Source organism: Coregonus clupeaformis, chromosome 27 (assembly GCF_020615455.1).
Source record: "Coregonus clupeaformis isolate EN_2021a chromosome 27, ASM2061545v1, whole genome shotgun sequence".
Lineage (NCBI taxonomy): Eukaryota > Metazoa > Chordata > Actinopteri > Salmoniformes > Salmonidae > Coregonus > Coregonus clupeaformis.
The window spans coordinates 17318739-17337636 of record NC_059218.1 but is presented as its reverse complement, the minus strand read 5'-3'; positions in this window follow the sequence as shown (position 1 = coordinate 17337636).

Here is an 18898-nt window from a genome sequence, read left to right as displayed (position 1 = left end):
ACATGTCTACTGAAATTAAAGCTCCATTCCCCAGACGTACTGGGCCTGTATAATCATCCACTAGCATGAGATGAAGAGGTTGTCGGCAGCACAGAGGAATTGACTCAATGGTAGCCTGTTACTGAAGACGCCACATTGTGAGTGTAGGCAGGAAACAAAGGGATATCATGTCATCATGGCTCTCTCTCACACACACACACTCAAAGACACACACACGAAACATGCGTGCGCAGGTGATTTGCCTTTATTCATGCTATCCAATGCCCTTTTGAGTTCATTGAGAGACATTTGGGTTCCCAGCGAGGTGGCTTCTTCTGTTGAGAGAGGAGATCTTAATTATTTTAGAAAGGACTTAGTCTGGCTTGGTGTGATTTACAATCAGAGGTGTACAGTTCTTTATAGAAGAGGGATAGTCTTTGATTAATTAATTTGGGTTCTGATAGTAATTCCCCTGTTTCAGATATAATAGTTGCTATGTCAGCTAGTTGATCATTACTGCGTAGTTTGTTGGCCAGTTAATGACTACGATGGTTACCATGGAAGTAACGGTTGAGTCTAAATCAATGGATGGAAAATTCTGCTCTCTGTCTTATCAGTAAATTAAGTTCTGTCTTGACTTTGGAAAGAGTAATAGCTACAGTGGGGGAAAAATGTATTTAGTCAACCACCAATTGTGTAGACTTACAGGAAACGTTTGACCTGTGTCATTGCCAACAAAGGGTATATAACAAAGTATTGAGAAACTTTTGTTATTGACCAAATACTTATTTTCCACCATAATTTGCAAATAAATTCATTAAAAATCCTACAATTGTCACGCCCTGGCTCTGGGGACTCTTAAATGTTGAGCCAGGGTGTGGATTTTCTATGTTTGGTTTTCTATGTTTTTTGTTCTAGATCGTTTAGTTCTATGTTGGCCAGGGTGGTTCCCAATCAGAGGCAGCTGTAGCTCGTTGTCTCTGATTGGGGACCATACTTAGGCAGCCTGTTGGCACCAGTTAGTTTGTGGGATCTTGATCCGTAAAGGTTTGGTGTGTGTAACCTCAGGACTTCACGTATCGTTTCGTTTTGTTGTTTTGTTCGTGTGTTGTGTATCAATAAAGATGTACGCTTATCACGCTGCGCCTTGGTTCCACGAGTTATCAGTCAACGTGCGTGACAGAAGATCCCACCAAAGGAGGACCAAGCAGCGTGTCCAGGAACAGACAGCCTGGACTTGGGAGGAGATCCTGGACGGGAAGGGATCCTGGACTTGGGAAGAGATTCAGGCCGGAATGGATCGCCGTCCTTGGGAGGAGACTGTGGAGGCGCGCTACAGAGAGGAGCAGCGGCAACGCAGAGGGTACCGGCCGAGGAGGAAGCCCGAGAGACAGCCCCAATAACATTTTTGGGGGGAGCTAAAAGGGTGGTTGGCGGAGCCTAGAGTTAGAGCAGAGCCAACTCCCCGTACTCAGGCTAGGAAGCGTGAGACTGGGCAGGCTCCGTGTTATGCGGAACACTCGCACCACGCTAGCACCACGCACGTGTCGTGCTAAGATGGGCATGCAGCCAGGACGGGGTGTGCCGGCTCAACGCTCGTGGCCTCCAGTACGCCTCCTCGGTCCCGTATATCCTGCGCCAGTGCCACGTGCTGTAGCGCCAGTAGGAGTGCACAGCCCTGTACGTCCTGTGCTGATGCCTCACACATATTGTGTAGAAATAGGCATTCAGCCAGGACTGGTCCGGCCCGGCCCGTTCCGGCTCCACAGTCCGGCCCGGCCGTTCCGGCTCCCCGCACCAAGCCAGTGGTGCGTGTTCCCAGTCCAGCCCGGCCTGTTCCTTCTCCCCGCACCAAGGCAGTGGTGCGTGTTCCCAGTCCAGCCCGGCCTGTTCCTGTCCCTCGCACCAAGCCAGTGGTGCGCGTCGCCAGCCCGGTCCGGCCTGTTCCTGTCCCTCGCACCAAGCCAGTGGTGTGCGTCGCCAGCCCGGTCCGGCCTGTTCCTGTCCCTCGCACCAAGGCAGTGGTGCGCGTCGCCAGCCCGGTCCGGCCTGTTCCTGTCCCTCGCACCAAGCCAGTGGTGCGCGTCATCAGCCCGGTCCGGCCCGTTCCTGCTCCCCGCACCAAGCCAGTGGTGCGCGTCGTCAGCCCGGTCCGGCCCGTTCCTGCTCCCCGCACCAATCCAGTGGTGCGCGTCGTCAGCCCGGTCCGGCCCGTTCCTGCTCCCCGCACCAAGCCAGTGGTGCGCGTCATCAGCCCGGTCCGGCCCATTCCTGCTCCCCGCGCCAAGCCAGTGGTGCGTGTGTCCAGTCCGGCACGGCCCGTGCCTGTTCCACCGGTGCCTGGTCCGGCACCGGTCAGCTGCTCCACTCCGGAGTCAGAGCAATCCGCTCCACCGGGGTCCGATCCAACTCCAGTCAGCGGATCCACTCCGGAGCCAGAGCAACCCGCTCCACCGGTGTCCAGTCCAGCTCCGGCCAGCGGCTCCAGTCCGGAGCCGGTAAGGTCTGGTTCACCGTCGTCGGGTCCAGCTCCAGTCAGCGGGGCCAGACCAGACCAGGGGCGCAACGGGGAGGTGGAGAAAAGGTGGTGGTCACGCCCGGAGCCGGATCCGCCTCCGAGGTGGAATGCCCACCTGGCCCCTACCCTCTTGTGTTTGTGTGGCGCGGTCGCAGTCCGCGCCTTTGGGGGGGGGGCGGGTACTGTCACGCCCTGGCTCTGGGGACTCTTAAATGTTGAGCCAGGGTGTGGATTTTCTATGTTTGGTTTTCTATGATTTTTGTTCTAGATCATTTAGTTCTATGTTGGCCAGGGTGGTTCCCAATCAGAGGCATCTGTAGCTCGTTGTCTCTGATTGGGGACCATACTTAGGCAGCCTGTTGGCACCAGTTAGTTTGTGGGATCTTGATCCGTAAAGGTTTGGTGTGTGTAACCTCAGGACTTCACGTATCGTTTCGTTTTGTTGTTTTGTTCGTGTGTTGTGTATCAATAAAGATGTACGCTTTTCACGCTGCGCCTTGGTTCCACGAGTCATCAGTCAACATGCGTGACAACAATGTGATTTTCTGGATTTTTTTTTCTCATTTTGTCTGTCATAGTTGACGTGTACCTATGATGAAAATGACAGGCCTCTCTCATCTTTTTAAGTGGGAGAACTTGCACAACTACCTCAACTAGCCGGTGCCCCCGCACATTGACTCTGCACCGGTACCCCCCTGTATATATAGCCTCCCTACTGTTATTTTATTTTACTTCTGCTATTTTTTTCTCAACACTTTTTTTGTTGTTGTTTTATTTTTACTTTTTTTGTTAAAAAGAAATGCACTGTTGGTTAAGGGCTGTAAGTAAGCATTTCACTGTAATGTCTGCACCTGTTGTATTCGGCGCATGTGGCCAATAAAATTAGATTTGATTTGACTAAATACTTTTTTCCCCCACTGTATGTGGTCTGAAAAGAGTATTTGTTGACAACGCTCTGTGCTGGAAATGTGAATGTTGTACTTTTGTCCCAGATCACTTTTCTAACATGACTGATCTTGCCGAATACATTACCACTGTTGATGACAACCCAGAATGAAGGGCTTGAAATGATGAAGTGTCTGGTTTTACGTGTTGATTTCACTCCTGTTAATCGAAGTATAACCTTTATTATGATTTATTATAATTATGTATTTTGATATAGGAGCTAAAATGTAAATGATTACATTAAAATGTATTCATGAGTTATAAGAGGAGGGAATGTGCAGAATGTAATTTTTTAAATGTTTTTATAATAACTCATTTCTATGTTCTATTCATGTGCTTTTCTAATATTCATTTTCTGTGCTCGTGCAAGTGACTGACTGAGCGAATCCTCATGCAAGTGACTGACTAAACGAATCCTCACTATCAGTAGCTGCAATTTGGCAGTACGCCCAGACCTTTGTTTTGAGAGTGAAAGATATATCAGTTTCAAGGTCTCAGGTGTATACAGTGGGGAGAACAAGTAGTTGATACACTGCCGATTTTGCAGGTTTTCCTACTTACAAAGCATGTAGAGGTCTGTAATTTTCAACTGTGAGAGACGGAATCTAAAACAAAAATCCAGAAAATCACATTGTATGATTTTTAAGTAATTCATTTACATTTTATTGCATGACATAAGTATTTGATACATCAGAAAAGCAGAACTTAATATTTGGTACAGAAACCTTTGTTTTCAATTACAGAGATCATACGTTTGTAAGTAGGATTACCTGCAAAATCGTCAGTGTATCAAATACTTGTTCTCCCCACTGTATATACTGAGATCATGTGACAGATCATGTGACACTTAGATTGCACATAGGTGGACTTTATTTAACTAATTATGTGACTTCTGAAGGTACAGTGCCTTGCAAAACAATTCATCCCCTTTGGCGTTTTTCCTATTTTGTTGCATTACAACCTGTAATTTAAATGGATTTTTATTTGGATTTCATGTAATGGACATACACAAAATAGTCCAAATTGGTGAAGTGAAATGAAAAAAACAACTTGTTTCAAAAAATTCTAAAATAAAAATAACGGAAAAGTGGTGAGTGCATATGTATTCACCCCCTTTGCTATGAAGCCCCTAAATAAGATCTGGTGCAACCAATTACCTTCAGAAGTCACATAATTAGTTAAATAAAGCAGGTCAGGGACAAAGTTGTGGAGAAGTACAGATCAGGGTTGGGTTACAAAAAAATATCTGAAACTTTGAACATCCCACGGAGCACCATTAAATCCATTATTAAAAAATTGAAAGAATATGGCACCACAACAAACCTGCCAAGAGAGGGCCGCCCACCAAAACTCACGGACCAGGCAAGGAGGGCATTAATCGGAGAGGCAACAAAGAGACCAAAGATAACCCTGAAGGAGCTGCAAAGCTTCACAGCGGAGATTGGAGTATCTGTCCATAGGACCACTTTAAGCCGTACACTCCACAGAGCTGGGCTTTACGGAAGGGTGGCCAGAAAAAAGCCATTGCTTGAAGAAAAAAATAAGCAAAAACGTTTGGTGTTCGCCAAAAGGCATGTGGGAGACTCCCCAAACATATGGAAGAAGGTACTCTGGTCAGATGAGACTAAAATTGAGCTTTTTGGCCATCAAGGAAAACGCTATGTCTGGCGCAAACCCAACACCTCTCATCACCCCGAGAACATCATCCCCACAATGAAGCATGGTGGTGGCAGCATCATGCTGTGGGAATGTTTTTCATCGGCAGGGACTGGGAAACTGGTCAGAATTGAAGGAATGATGGATGGCGCTAAATACAGGGAAATTCTGGAGGGAAACCTGTTTCAGTCTTCCAGAGATTTGAGACTGGGACGGAGGTTCACCTTCCAGCAGGACAATCACCCTAAGCATACTGCTAAAGCAACACTCAAATGGTTTAAGGGGAAACATTTAAATGTCTTGGAGTGGCCTAGTCAAAGCCCAGACCTCAATCCAATTGAGAATCTGTGCTATGACTAAAAGATTGTTGTACACCAGCGGAACCCATCCAACTTGAAGGAGCTGGAGCAGTTTTGCCTTGAAGAATGGGAAAAAAATCCCAGTGGCTGGATATGCCAAGCTTATAGAGACATACCCCAAGAGACTTGCAGCTGTAATTGCTGCAAAAGGTGGGGTGAATAGTTATGCACGCTCAAGTTTTCAGTTTTTTGTCTTATTTCTTGTTTGTTTAACAATAACAAATATTTTGCATCTTCAAAGTGGTAGGCATGTTGTGTAAATCAAATGATACAAACCCCCAAAAATCCATTTTAATTCCAGGTTGTAAGGCAACAAAATAGGAGAAATGGCAAGGGGGATGAATACTTTCGCAAGGCACTGTAATTGGTTGCACCAGATCTTATTTAGAGGCTTAATAGCAAAGGAGGTGAATACATATGCACGCACCACTTTTCCGTTATTATTATTTTTTATTTATTTAAACTAGTTCTTTTTTTCATTTCACTTCACCAATTTGGACTATTTTGTGTATGTCCATTACATGAAATACAAATACAAATCAATTTAAATTACAGGTTGTAATGCAACAAAATAGGAAAAACGCCAAGGGGGATGAAATACTTTTGCAAAGCACTGTAAGACAACTGCTATGACTGCCCCAGCAGAGCTCCTGACAGATGGTCACTATGGTGCATCAAGTTTGTTGGAACCTCTCCAGCGCTGACAATAAAGAATGATTCATTTAAGATTGACTTTGAGTGTCCTTCTGTAAGAACTTGAACTTGATTCTGCCTGCGGAGCTTTCCAGTGGGGGTCTGCGAGGAAAACCGGTGGCGCATTTTATGAAGCGTGAGGGAAATTCCCGTCTGACCAAAATAGGACGAGGACCCACCCAGACCAGACCCCTACTGTGAGCTTCCTAGGAGGAGACACATCATCTGCGAACAATTGAGGGACGGAAACTGATTTCAGTGAGTCAATGTAAATGAATTTTTATACAAATAAATTATAAAACCAATTAAACTAAACATAAAGAAGGAAGGTAACACTAGCCTACAAAATAACACAAGGTGTTTTTGAATAAGGGGTGTTATTTACATGTATGGGAAGCAGCAAGATTATAGAGCATATAGAGACCATAGCATTTATGATTATATAAACTACTGAGACTATAGACACTGAGAGACTATAGATACGCGAGACTATAGATACTGTATAGAGTATAGATACTGTAGATTATGGACTACATAGACTATTGAGACTATAGACACTGAGATACTATAGATATGTGAGACTATAAATACTATACAGAGTATAGATACTGTAGAGACTATGGGGACTGTAGAGACTAAAGAGGAACCGTTGAACATACATAAGACGTGGAAGAAGGCTAGAGTTCGTCTTAGAGAGAAGACTAGAGCTAGGGCAAGTAACGGTACCATGCCCCGCTGACAGCTGTCTGTAGGCATTTTTAAGAGAAATATCTATGTGGTCTGCAGCCACTGGTAGAGAATAGCTTAAGGTGCACTCTGTGCTATTTTATATGTATAGTGAAGATACATATGGTGCATAGGAGGTAACGACAGAGAATCTTTGAAGATGCACATGGGGTACTAAGGGAGGTTACCGAGTGTGTTTGGGAATAGTACTAAGTGAATGTGGATGTGAAAGTTGTGTATGGTTGTGTGAGTGTGGAAAGGACGTGTTAAGCTGGTAGAAATGTGGATAATAAACTGATTGATTGAAATGTGGGTGTTAAGCTGATTGGAATTTGGATAATAAAATGATTGATTGAAATGTGGATAACAAGAGAATGAAATGTGGATATTAAGCTGACTGTACAGAGTGAATGAGAGCTGTCAGGGGACTAGCTCCAGTGTGAAAGAGGATTACTGAGTGCGTGAAAGAATGGATACCCCAACCAGTTCTGTGTGAGCTGAATTTTTAGATCTATAACATTATCTAAGGGTTCTGTCCACCACTGCCCATCGATCTACAGGTAGTGAGCACTGACAGGAAAAGCCATTGAAAGATATGTGTACCTCTCGGGCTGCTGTGCTGTGATTGTGTCTGCGGTGTGGAGGTGAAAACCTAAAGATTTATAACGTTATAAAGGGATTCTGTATAGAGATATGAAAGGAGAAAGTACTATTTCCGAATATGCTGTTAAATAGAACACTAGTGAATATTTAAACCCCTGTATGAATACAACACTGGTGTAGAGGAGAAATGTATGATGTAGCACAAATGTATAATGGGTTACTGGAGATCTAAATAATAATAATAATATACAACTTAATTGTACGTAAGTGGTGTAAAAAGTATTCTGTTCAGAGTGGTCCCTTTATGGATCATTTGATGAAGATGAGGTTAAAGACTTGATTTACCCCTAAGCAATAAAACTATACACTCTTATGAGATTTCCTCCACCCTGGTAATACATTTTGAAATAAGCCCATACCCTGTTAAATAGAACCAATGATTTTCTGTATTCACTTACTCAACCGTTTAACGTGCTAGATAGAGACTTATTATGGACAGAGCATGCCATCTACATGGGACTGATAGACAGTGCAACCCAGTTAATACATATTGATCCCTCCAAAGCATTACATATGAATCTTAAAATAATAAACATTTGATAAATGTTGAAGCAGGAAGTGAATATCCTACAGAAATTTGAAATAAATATAGAGTAACTTTTGAAGGTATACTAAGATGAAAATAATGCCTTCCAATATGGAGAACGTTATCATGTTTGTTTTGTTTTGGGTTAAACCTTGCAATAGGGGGAAAAGCAGAATGTTGTTTGAGAGTGATCCGTGTGTTTAAGCAGTAGTGATTGAGGTATTCCTATTGGGAAGGTAGTCCAAGTTGAGGGAAACAGATATGGAGACTAGTGAAAGTAACAAAGTGAATGGTAATTGGCTTTCAGATAGCAATCCAATAATGCAATATTTTAGTAATTTAAAGAAGTAAGACAGGGATTGAGCATTGTGACTTAAATTAGAGGCCGCTCACTCTTCAAGGCCTGGTCCACTGCATCTGGTGTTTGGGTTAAGAGATAAGCTTCCTGTGGAACAATAGATAGCCGCCAGTACACACTGTATTCAAACAAGCTGTAAGGGACACAGTGGAGATAAGAGAGACAGTGGGGGAATTTGGGACACAGGTATGAATAATTGAATAAGACACACGTTTTTGACAATTTCCAATTATTATTATTAATCAATTCTATAGTTTGGGTAGCACCAGTGATTTAAGTAAGAAGGTAATGTCATCTAAAACAATAATATTTTCCCATTTCGTGGAATTGTGTCCAGAATGAAGTAGATCCAAGTAAATGTTTTAAGTACCGAATATTGAGCTGATAAGCCAGCACCAACTTTTTGAAGGTCCTAGCAGATTTGTTGAACAACAGGTTTCATATTTTGACTAATTTATGTCCCAAGGACAGTTTGTACAGAATTGTATTTCAATGCAACAGGTCAAACTGACAGTGTTTACTTTAGAAGGTGCCTATTCAGCTTGACGAGACACTATCATCTGATGTGTCTGAAGTATAATCTGTATATGACTGATGGAATGTCCGCTACCATGTTTTTTTTTCATGTTTATCAATGATTCTGTATCTCTCCCTTTGAAAGGCTTCCTGAGGCAAGTGCTTTAGGAGAGCAGTTAAAGGTACCCGGATCCAGCTATCAAGGGAGTTCCCAAATTAAGTAAGGCCTGGCCATTTAGTTTGTTTTTACCCTACAATTTTTACCACACACGCCAGCACCCACACACAACCCACCTGTTAGTGGTTAATACTCTGTTTGATTAATTGGGTGGGGTCTTTTTCTATTTTTTCTTTTAGTGGGTTTTTTATGGGCTAGAAAGGATGCTGTACACAAATTATATTTTTTAAAGTTTTTATTGTCCGAGTTTTGGTTGCACACATGTAAATTCTCTTGACAAGAAATGTACTGAAAAACCCAATGTAAACCTGATACCCCAAATGTTTGAAATGATTAAAATATATTTCAATAATGTCTGAGGTACAAGGAAACAAACACTCACTTAATGGGGTTGAATGACCTCTGACCTCTGTTCTGACTTTCTGGTGAGGCCTGATCACCCTCACAAGAAAGACTAGAGACATTGGGTGAGATTTAAATGGGCTATGTAAACACTAATAATTAGAAGTTTAGTATTTATCAATAGTCCTATGTGTGATTCGGACCACGAGAAGGACAGAGAGAGAGCGCTGCCCCTGAGTTATCAAGAGATGTAATTCTAATTTGATTTGTTATCATAATTTGTTTATTTTTGATTCAACATGTGTCCAAAGGGGGAATTACCGGTCCCCTGTGCCTTTGGTAAATATGCAAATTGGTTTTTTTCACATGCTTGCCAGTAAAAGGAAAAATATGTTAGTAATGGCTGACAGTTACTCCAAATGGATTGAAGTTTTCCCTACCTCGAGTGATATACAGTTGGGGAAAAAAGTATTTAGTCAGCCACCAATTGTGCAAGTTCTCCCACTTAAAAATATGAGAGAGGCCTGTAATTTTCATCAAAGGTACACGTCAACTATGACAGACAAAATGAGGAAAAAAAATCCAGAAAATCACATTGTAGGATTTTTAATGAATTTATTTGCAAATTATGGTGGAAAATAAGTATTTGGTCAATAACAAAAGTTTCTCAATACTTTGTTATATACCCTTTGTTGGCAATGACACAGGTCAAACGTTTTCTGTAAGTCTTCACAAGGTTTTCACACACTGTTGCTGATATTTTGGCCCACTCCTCCATGCAGATCTCCTCTAGAGCAGTGATGTTTTGGGGCTGTCGCTGGGCAACACAGACTTTCAACTCCCTCCAAAGATTTTCTATGGGGTTGAGATCTGGAGACTGGCTAGGCTACTCCAGGACCTTGAAATGCTTCTTACGAAGCCACTGATTCGTTGCCCGGGCGGTGTGTTTGGGATCATTGTCATGCTGAAAGACCCAGCCACGTTTCATCTTCAATGCCCTTGCTGATGGAAGGAAGTTTTCACTCAAAATCTCACGATACATGGCCCCATTCATTCTTTCCTATACAAGGATCAGTCGTCCTGGTCCCTTTGCAGAAAAACAGCCCCAAAGCATGATGTTTCCACCCCCATGCTTCACAGTAGGTATGGTGTTCTTTGGATGCAACTCAGCATTCTTTGTCTTCCAAACACGACGAGTTGAGTTTTTACCAAAAAGTTCTATTTTGGTTTCATCTGACCATATGACATTCTCCCAATCCTCTTCTGGATCATCCAAATGCACTCTAGCAAACTTCAGACGGGCCTGGACATGTACTGGCTTAAGCAGGGGGACACGTCTGGCACTGCAGGATTTGAGTCCCTGGCGGCGTAGTGTGTTACTGATGGTAGGCTTTGTTACTTTGGTCCCAGCTCTCTGCAGGTCATTCACTAGGCCCCCCCGTGTGGTTCTGGGATTTTTGCTCACCGTTCTTGTGATCATTTTGACCCCACGGGGTGAGATCTTGCGTGGAGCCCCAGATCGAGGGAGATTATCAGTGGTCTTGTATGTGTTCCATTTCCTAATAATTGCTCCCACAGTTGATTTATTCAAACCAAGCTGCTTACCTATTGCAGATTCAGTCTTCCCAGCCTGGTGCATGTCTACAATTTTGTTTCTGGTGTCCTTTGACAGCTCTTTGGTCTTGGCCATAGTGGAGTTTGGAGTGTGACTGTTTGAGGTTGTGGACAGGTGTCTTTTATACTGATAACAAGTTCAAATAGGTGCCATTAATACAGGTAACGAGTGGAGGACAGAGGAGCCTCTTAAAGAAGAAGTTACAGGTCTGTGAGAGCCAGAAATCTTGCTTGTTTGTAGGTGACCAAATACTTATTTTCCACCATAATTAGCAAATAAATTCATAAAAAATCCTACAGGGTGTTTTTCTGGATTGTTTCATCTCTATTTGTCTGTCATAGTTGACGTGTACCTATGATGAAAATTACAGGCCTCTCTCATCTTTTTAAGTGGGAGAACTTGCACAATTGGTGGCTGACTAAATACTTTTTTTCCCCACTGTATTTGTATTGCTGTTGTTGTTTTGTTTTGTTTTCTTAGTTTTTGTCTTGCTTCAATAACAAATCTCATCACATTGGGTCTGCTGGATGGTCGGGATTTCTCCCTAAGGATTAGTCCTCTAACTCCTTGATGCTGTAACTCTGCAGTGAGATCGCCAAGATGATAGGGGAGTATAAGCTAATTTGGAGAAGACATTTTTTTTTTCAACTGTGTGTTATTCTCTTTGACATTTGTTTTAGAAATCTGTATTAAGAATATTGGTAGTAGTAATAATTAGTCATACAGTAAATCATTTGTCTGGATTTCCTGAATCTGGTAGTAGTAATAATTTGTTATACATTAAATAATTTGTCTAGATTTCCTGAATCAGAAATGACCTAAACTAAACTGTTGTTCTGGTCTGTCCTCTCTTGAGGTTATGGCGAAGGTGACCACAGATGGTATCTAGATGCATGGAAGATATTTCGGCCGAGAACAGTTTGAACCTCACCCCCTCTAACTGGCTGAAATAATTGCAAAAATGGCATTCAGGATGGTCCTTCACCACTTCTACCGTGAGACCTGAGTCCAAGCCAGCAACCTGTACACAGCATCCAGTCGAAGCTATCAACTGCCTTTTCTCTGATGCGTTTTCTCTCAGGAGAGCGACATGAGTCCATGTGGAGTGAGCATGGAGAGAGATCCCGTCCAAACTTCTCTCATGCTGCTGGTGTACTGGTAGGAAAATGGACAAAGACATGATGGACTGTAAAGGACAGTGGCGGCTCAGGTGAGAAACATTATCAAGGGCCATCCACATGTTCTGAAGAAGAACATGAAGAAATACCAGAAAGATGAGTGCCAGGAGGGAGGGGGGTGGTCAACTGTGCCCGTAATTGATTTAGGCTTATCCAAAATTGTTTATTTGGGGTATCAGGTTGATTGTGGAGGTCTGCACACTGTGAAATGTATAGTAATTTCGATTAAGAATGCATTGAGATACCATTCTGTCAGTCTCACAAGTGATGTGAGAGTTAATGCTAGAAAAATAAGATGAATATACTGTATGTAAATGTAGGTGTACATTCTGCCAGTATCGGTGTGTGCTAAGTTGAGGGTCTTAAATTAAAGTGATAGAACCAACGTGACGCACTAAGGACTGTCATTCTAAATGTGGGTTGAATAATTTATTAATAGTTATAATTATGATTTGGAAAGGCGAGGCTTCTAGAGACAGAGCTATGCCCCTAAATTGTGAGGAGAGCCACTAGATTGTAGCTTGGCCTTGCCCCGATCTCATTCTTATCAAGGTTGGTGTGAAACTGTTATAACACATGTTCACTCTCTTCCCTGTGAAAGTCAATATGCATGTGCCCTAGACCAAATTCGGGAGATCTCTAGAGACATACACAAAATTGGCAATGCTAAAATAATTGCATAAATTGGCTCTGCAAAACAGAGAGGCTCTTGACTATCTTTTGGCAGGTCAAGGGGGCATTTGTGCAATCATTGACGATGAATGTTGTACTTTTGTCCCAGATCACTCTTCTAATATGACTGATCTCGCCGAATACATTGCCACTGTTGATGATAACCCAGAATGAAGGGCTTGAAATGATGAAGTGTCTGGTTTTATGTGTTGATTTCACTCCCATTAATAGAAGTATAACCTTTATTATGATTCATTATAATGATGTATTTTGATATAGGAGCTAAAATCTAAATGCTGACATTAAAATGTATTGATGATTATCACAGATTAAGTTATAAGAGGAGGGAATGTGCTGGACATTTTTTATGTTTTTCTAATAACTAATTTCTGTGTTCTATTCATGTGCTTTTCTAACAACCGTTTTCTGTGCTCATGCAAGTGACTGACTGAACGAATCCTCACTATCAGTAGCTGCAATTTGGCAGTACACCCAGACCTTTGTTTTGAGAATGAAAGATATCTCAGTTTCAAGGTCTCAGCTCAGAGAGAAGAAGCCTCATGAGGTATTGGTCTGTCACATGTTATGAACCAGTATTGGTCAGTCACATGAATGAAAGAAAATGGTAATGATGAATTAGTTATGCAAAATCATGCAAATATAACTTGTCTGTGTATAGCTGTATATAAAACAACTGCTGGGACTGCCCCATCAGAGCTCCTGACAGTCGTTCACTATGGTGCATCAAGTTTGTTGGAACCTCTCAAGCGCTGACAATAAAGAATGATTAATTTAAGATTGACTTTGAGTGTCCCTGTGTAAGAATTTCCACAACAACTCTAATGCAGTTAACATTTCCAATTCTGATGTTTTGTTGTTTCAAAGGTACAAATTCAACATATTTTATATAAGGTTTGTCTATGTTGAAAATTGGTTACCATGATGACATAATCCTGTGGTTTAAATTTCACCCTAAAAAAAACCCGATGTCATATTGAAGTATATGGCAGATGGTCAGACTAACTCCTTTCAAGTTTACCCAGAAACAAACAGTAGAAGCTATTGGCCGGCATCTGGCTGCAGCCTTGCAACACTGCAAGATATCTGAACGCGCCTTGATATAACCCAAGTTAATTTCCTATGGCAGGAATATGGGGTTGGTGACTTACGGTATGTTGCAGTATATTGTTTTGGCTGGATGTTAAAAGATGAATATGTGTAAATGTGAATATGGACAATATGTCATGGAATGGAACAATTTCAAGAACAATAGCCACCATAATGCACAAGGAGAATCATCTCCAGTTAAATATAATAATAATATGCCATTTAGCATGTATTATTATTATATATTATGGCTCTCACACACACACACTCACACTCAGACACACACACACAAAACATGCATGCGCAGGTGATTTGCCTTTATTCATGCTATCCAATGCCCTTTTGAGTTCTTAATTATTTTAGAAAGGACTAAGTCTGGCTTGGTATGATTTACAATCATAGGTGTACAGTTCTTTATAGAAGAGGGATAATCTTTGATTAATTAATTTGGGTTCTGATAGTAATTCCCCTGTTTCAGATACAATAGTTGCTATATCAGCTAATTGATTATTACTGCGTAGCTTGTTGGCCAGTAAATGACTAGGACGGTTACCATGGAAGTAATGGTTGAGTCTAACTCGATGGATGGAATATTCTGCTCTCTGTCTTATCAGTAAATTAAGTTCTGTCTTGATTTTGGAAAGAGTAATAGCTACCTGGTCTGAAAAGAGTGTTTGTTGAGAACGCTCTAATGCAGTTAACATTTCCAATTCTGATATCGTCTTTAATTGTGATTTATTCAACCCAGATGCAAATACAGTTGCATTATTATTTATAAAACCTTTGGTGGCATCCCATAGAATCTGGGGGTCATCGACTGAATTTTTATTGATCATCATGAATTCATTTAGTTTATTTCAAATTGATCACAGAATGTAGGATTTTGTAGAAATGAAACATGAAACGCCATCTTGTGACTCTTTTAGTAGATTCTAAGATTTGAAGTTGGCAGCAGTAAGCGTGATGGTCAGGTATGTCTAATTTCTATTTTCTTGATTAAAGAAAACAGAGGTGTAGATAATAGTATGAAATCAACTTGTGACAATGTTTTATGCCTGTTTGAGTAGAAAAGTGCACTATTTTGCTTTAGAATTATGTGCTAGCCAGGCATCAATGAGGTTGTAATCAGAGAGTATATGCTGGAGAGCCTTGGTTGTGTGTGGATTATAGCTGGTCTTATTATATTTGTCTCGCATGTCCAAAATGGCATTCATGTCTGTCCCAATAACCAGAAGGAATTCATTTAATTCCAACAATAGACTGTCTACAGAAATAAAAGCTCCATTCCACAGCCATACTGGGCCTTTATAATTGTCCGCTAGCATGAGATGAAGAGGTTGTCGGCTGCACAGAGGTAGTGACTCACTGCTAGCCTGTTACTGAAGATGCCACATTGTGAGTGTAAGCAGGGACCTAAATAATTTAATGTCATAATGGCTCTCACACACACTCAAAGACCCCCACACCCCCACAAAACATGCGTGCTTACACGCATGTACACACACAGACATGCACACAAACATGAATGATATAATGGCATAATGGCATATGGCCTCTGCACGCTGAGGGTATAATCTGCTGGTAGAATGCCCTCCAACCAGAGTAGGGAAACCAGATCTGCTTATCAATTTCCATTAGCTTAGAGCCACATATGTCTTACTGACTCCTTGCTAACCAGTTGGTGCTGTAAGCCCAATAATGACAGGTACCAGCTGAGAGTTCATTGGCCCGTCCATCCACTTGTCTCTTACAGAGTTAATCAATTATCATTAGCAACATCCTATCTCTTTTTGGAGGGCAGTCCTGCAACACTTTCTTATTCCCAGACTCCTACCCATCAACAACATGTCAGAGGACTGCTAGAATGGACAGAAGTGGCGCTATTGAACATTGTTGATTAACAAGACCATAAGCACCACATTTGTGCATCATAGACATACACTACATGACCAAAAGTATGTGGACACCTGCTCGTCTCATTCCAAAATCATGGGCATTAATATGGAGTTGGTCCCCCCCTTGCTGCTATAACAGCCTCCACTCTTCTGGGAAGGCTTTCCACTAGATGTTGGAACATTGCTGCGGGGACTTGCTTCCATTCAGCCACAAGAGCATTAGTGAGGTCGGGCACTGATGTTGGGCGTTTAGGCCTTGCTCGCAGCTGGCGTTCCAATTCATCCCAAAGGTGTTCGATGGGGTTGAGGTCAGGGCTCTGTGCAGGCCAGTCAAGTTCTTCCACACCGTTCTCCACAAACCATTTCTGTATGGACATCGCTTTGTGCACGGGGGCATTGTCATGCTGAAACAGGAAAGGGCCTTCCCCAAACTGTTGCCACAAAGTTGGAAGCACAGAATAGTCTAGAATGTCATTGTATGCTGTAGCGTTAAGATTTCCCTTCACTGGAACTAAGGGGCCTAGCCCAAACCATGAAAAACAGCCCCAGACCATTATTCCTCCTCCACCAAACTTTACAGTTGGCACTATGCATTGGGGCAGGTAGCGTTCTCCTGGCATCCGCCAAACCCAGATTTGTCCGTTGGACTGCCAGATGGTGAAGCGTGATTAATCACTCCAGAGAACGCATTTCCACTGCTCCAGAGTCCAATGGTGGCGAGCTTTACACCACTCCAGCTGACGCTTGGCATTGTGCATGGTGATCTTAAGCTTGTGTGCGGCTGCTCGGCCATGGAAACCCATTTCATGAAGCTCCCAACAAACAGTTATTGTGCTGATGTTGCTTCCAGAGGCAGTTTGCAACCGAGGACAGACGATTTTTACTCGCTACGCGCTTCAGCACTCGCCAGTCCCATTCTATGAGCTTGTGTGGCCTACCACTTCGCTACCACTTCGTTGCTGAGCCATTGTTGCTCCTACACATTTCCACTTCACAATAACAGCAGTTACAGTTGACCGGGGCAGCTCTAGCAAGGCAGACATTTTATGAACTGACTTGTTAGAAAGGTGGCATCCTATGACGGTGCCACTTTGAAAGTCACTGAGCTCTTCAGTAAGGCCAGTCTACTGCCAATGTTTGTCTATGGAGGTTGCATGGCTGTGTGCTCAATTTTATACACCTGTCATGGGTGTGGCTGAAATAGCAGAATCCACTAATTTGAAGGGGTGTCCACATACTTTTCTATATATAGTGAGCTTTCATCCTTTCTAGCATGTCCAGAACAAAGTCGAAAGAAACTCATTCTGGGAGATTATAAAAATCCTTAGACATTTTTCAAACTCATTCATTAATTTCAATTAGGTATGTAATAAACATACTGCTTCCTGGGAGACAAAAGCTGATTCGTCCAGCCTCCAAGAGCTTATAGTCCAGGCCCAATGGGGAGGGTTGCTAACACTATTGCTACAGGAGCCTCGACAGCTGTGTGGGCCAGTCCTCTTCCCTTCCCACCACTTCCTATAGGAAAGCCTTGGCACTGCCAATTCAGTTCCACGGTCTCATTATGAGTCATGACTCATCCAACCACTACTAGGCAAGAATATCACTCTCTGGGAGATGTTAGAGGGCAGCTGAGGTGACTTCCAGTTATGGCCCCGACGCTGTAAGACTGGCAGGAAAGGATTTTTCTTCACTGGGATTTGTGTGAGGTGGATATTGTAGTGTGACCTTAAGTACAAGGTTGCCAAATAGACTTGCGAGTGCATTGGCAAAATGTGGGTCCTTGGGTTGGAATCATAGACAGAAGGATTATGTGGGTATCAGCCTAGGGCTCAATCATGTCTTTGGAAGACGTTTAGAAAGCATTCAAACAGTAGAGTATACAGTGCATTAGGAAAGTATTCAGACCCCTTGACCTTTTCCATATTTTGTTATGTTACAGCCTTATTCTAAAATGTATTAAATTATTTTTTTTACTCATCAATCTACACACAATACCCCATCATGACAAAGCGAAAACTGGTTTTTAGAAACTTTTGCAAATATATTAAAATAATAATACCTTATTTACATAAGTATTCAGACCCTTTGCTATCAGACTCGAAATTGAGCTCAGGTGCATCCTGTTTCCATTGATCATCCTTGAGATGTTCCTACAACTTGATTGGTGTCCACCTGTGTTAAATTCAATTGATTAGACATGATTTGGAAAGGCACACACCTGTCTATATAAGGTCCCACAGTTGACAGTGCATGTCAGAGCAAAAACCAAGCCATGAGGTTGAAGGAATTGTCCGTAGGGCTCTGAGAGAGGATTGTGTCGAGGCACAGATCTGGGGAAGGGTACCAAAAAATGTCTGCATCACTGAAGGTCCCCAAGAAGTGGCCCACGGTGACCTCCATCATTCTTAAATGGAAGAAGTTGGGAACCACCAAGACTCTTTCTAGAGCTGGCCGCCCGGCCAAACTAAGCAATCGGAGGAGAAGGGCCTTGGTCAGGGAGGTGACCAAGAACCCGATGGTCACTCTGACAGAACTCCAGAGTTCCTCTGTGGAGATGGGAGAACCTTCCAGAAGGACAACCATCTCTGCAGCACTCCACAATCAGGCCTTTATGGTAGAGTGTCCAGACGGAAGCCACTCCTCAGTAAAAGGCACATGACAGCCTGCTTGGAGTTTGCCAAACGGCACCTAAAGGACTCTCAGACCATGAGAAACAAGATTCTCTGGACTGATGAAACCAAGATTGAACTCTTTGGCCTGAATGGCAAGCGTCACGTCTGGAGGAAACCTAGCACCATCCTTATGGTGAAGCACGGTGGTGGCAGCATCATGTTGTGGGGATGTTTTTCAGCGGCAGGGACTGGGAGACTAGTCAGGATCAAGGGAAAGATGAACGGAGCAAGGTACAGAGAGATCCTTGATGAAAACCTGCTCCAGTGCGCTCAGGACCTCAGACTGGGGACGAAGGT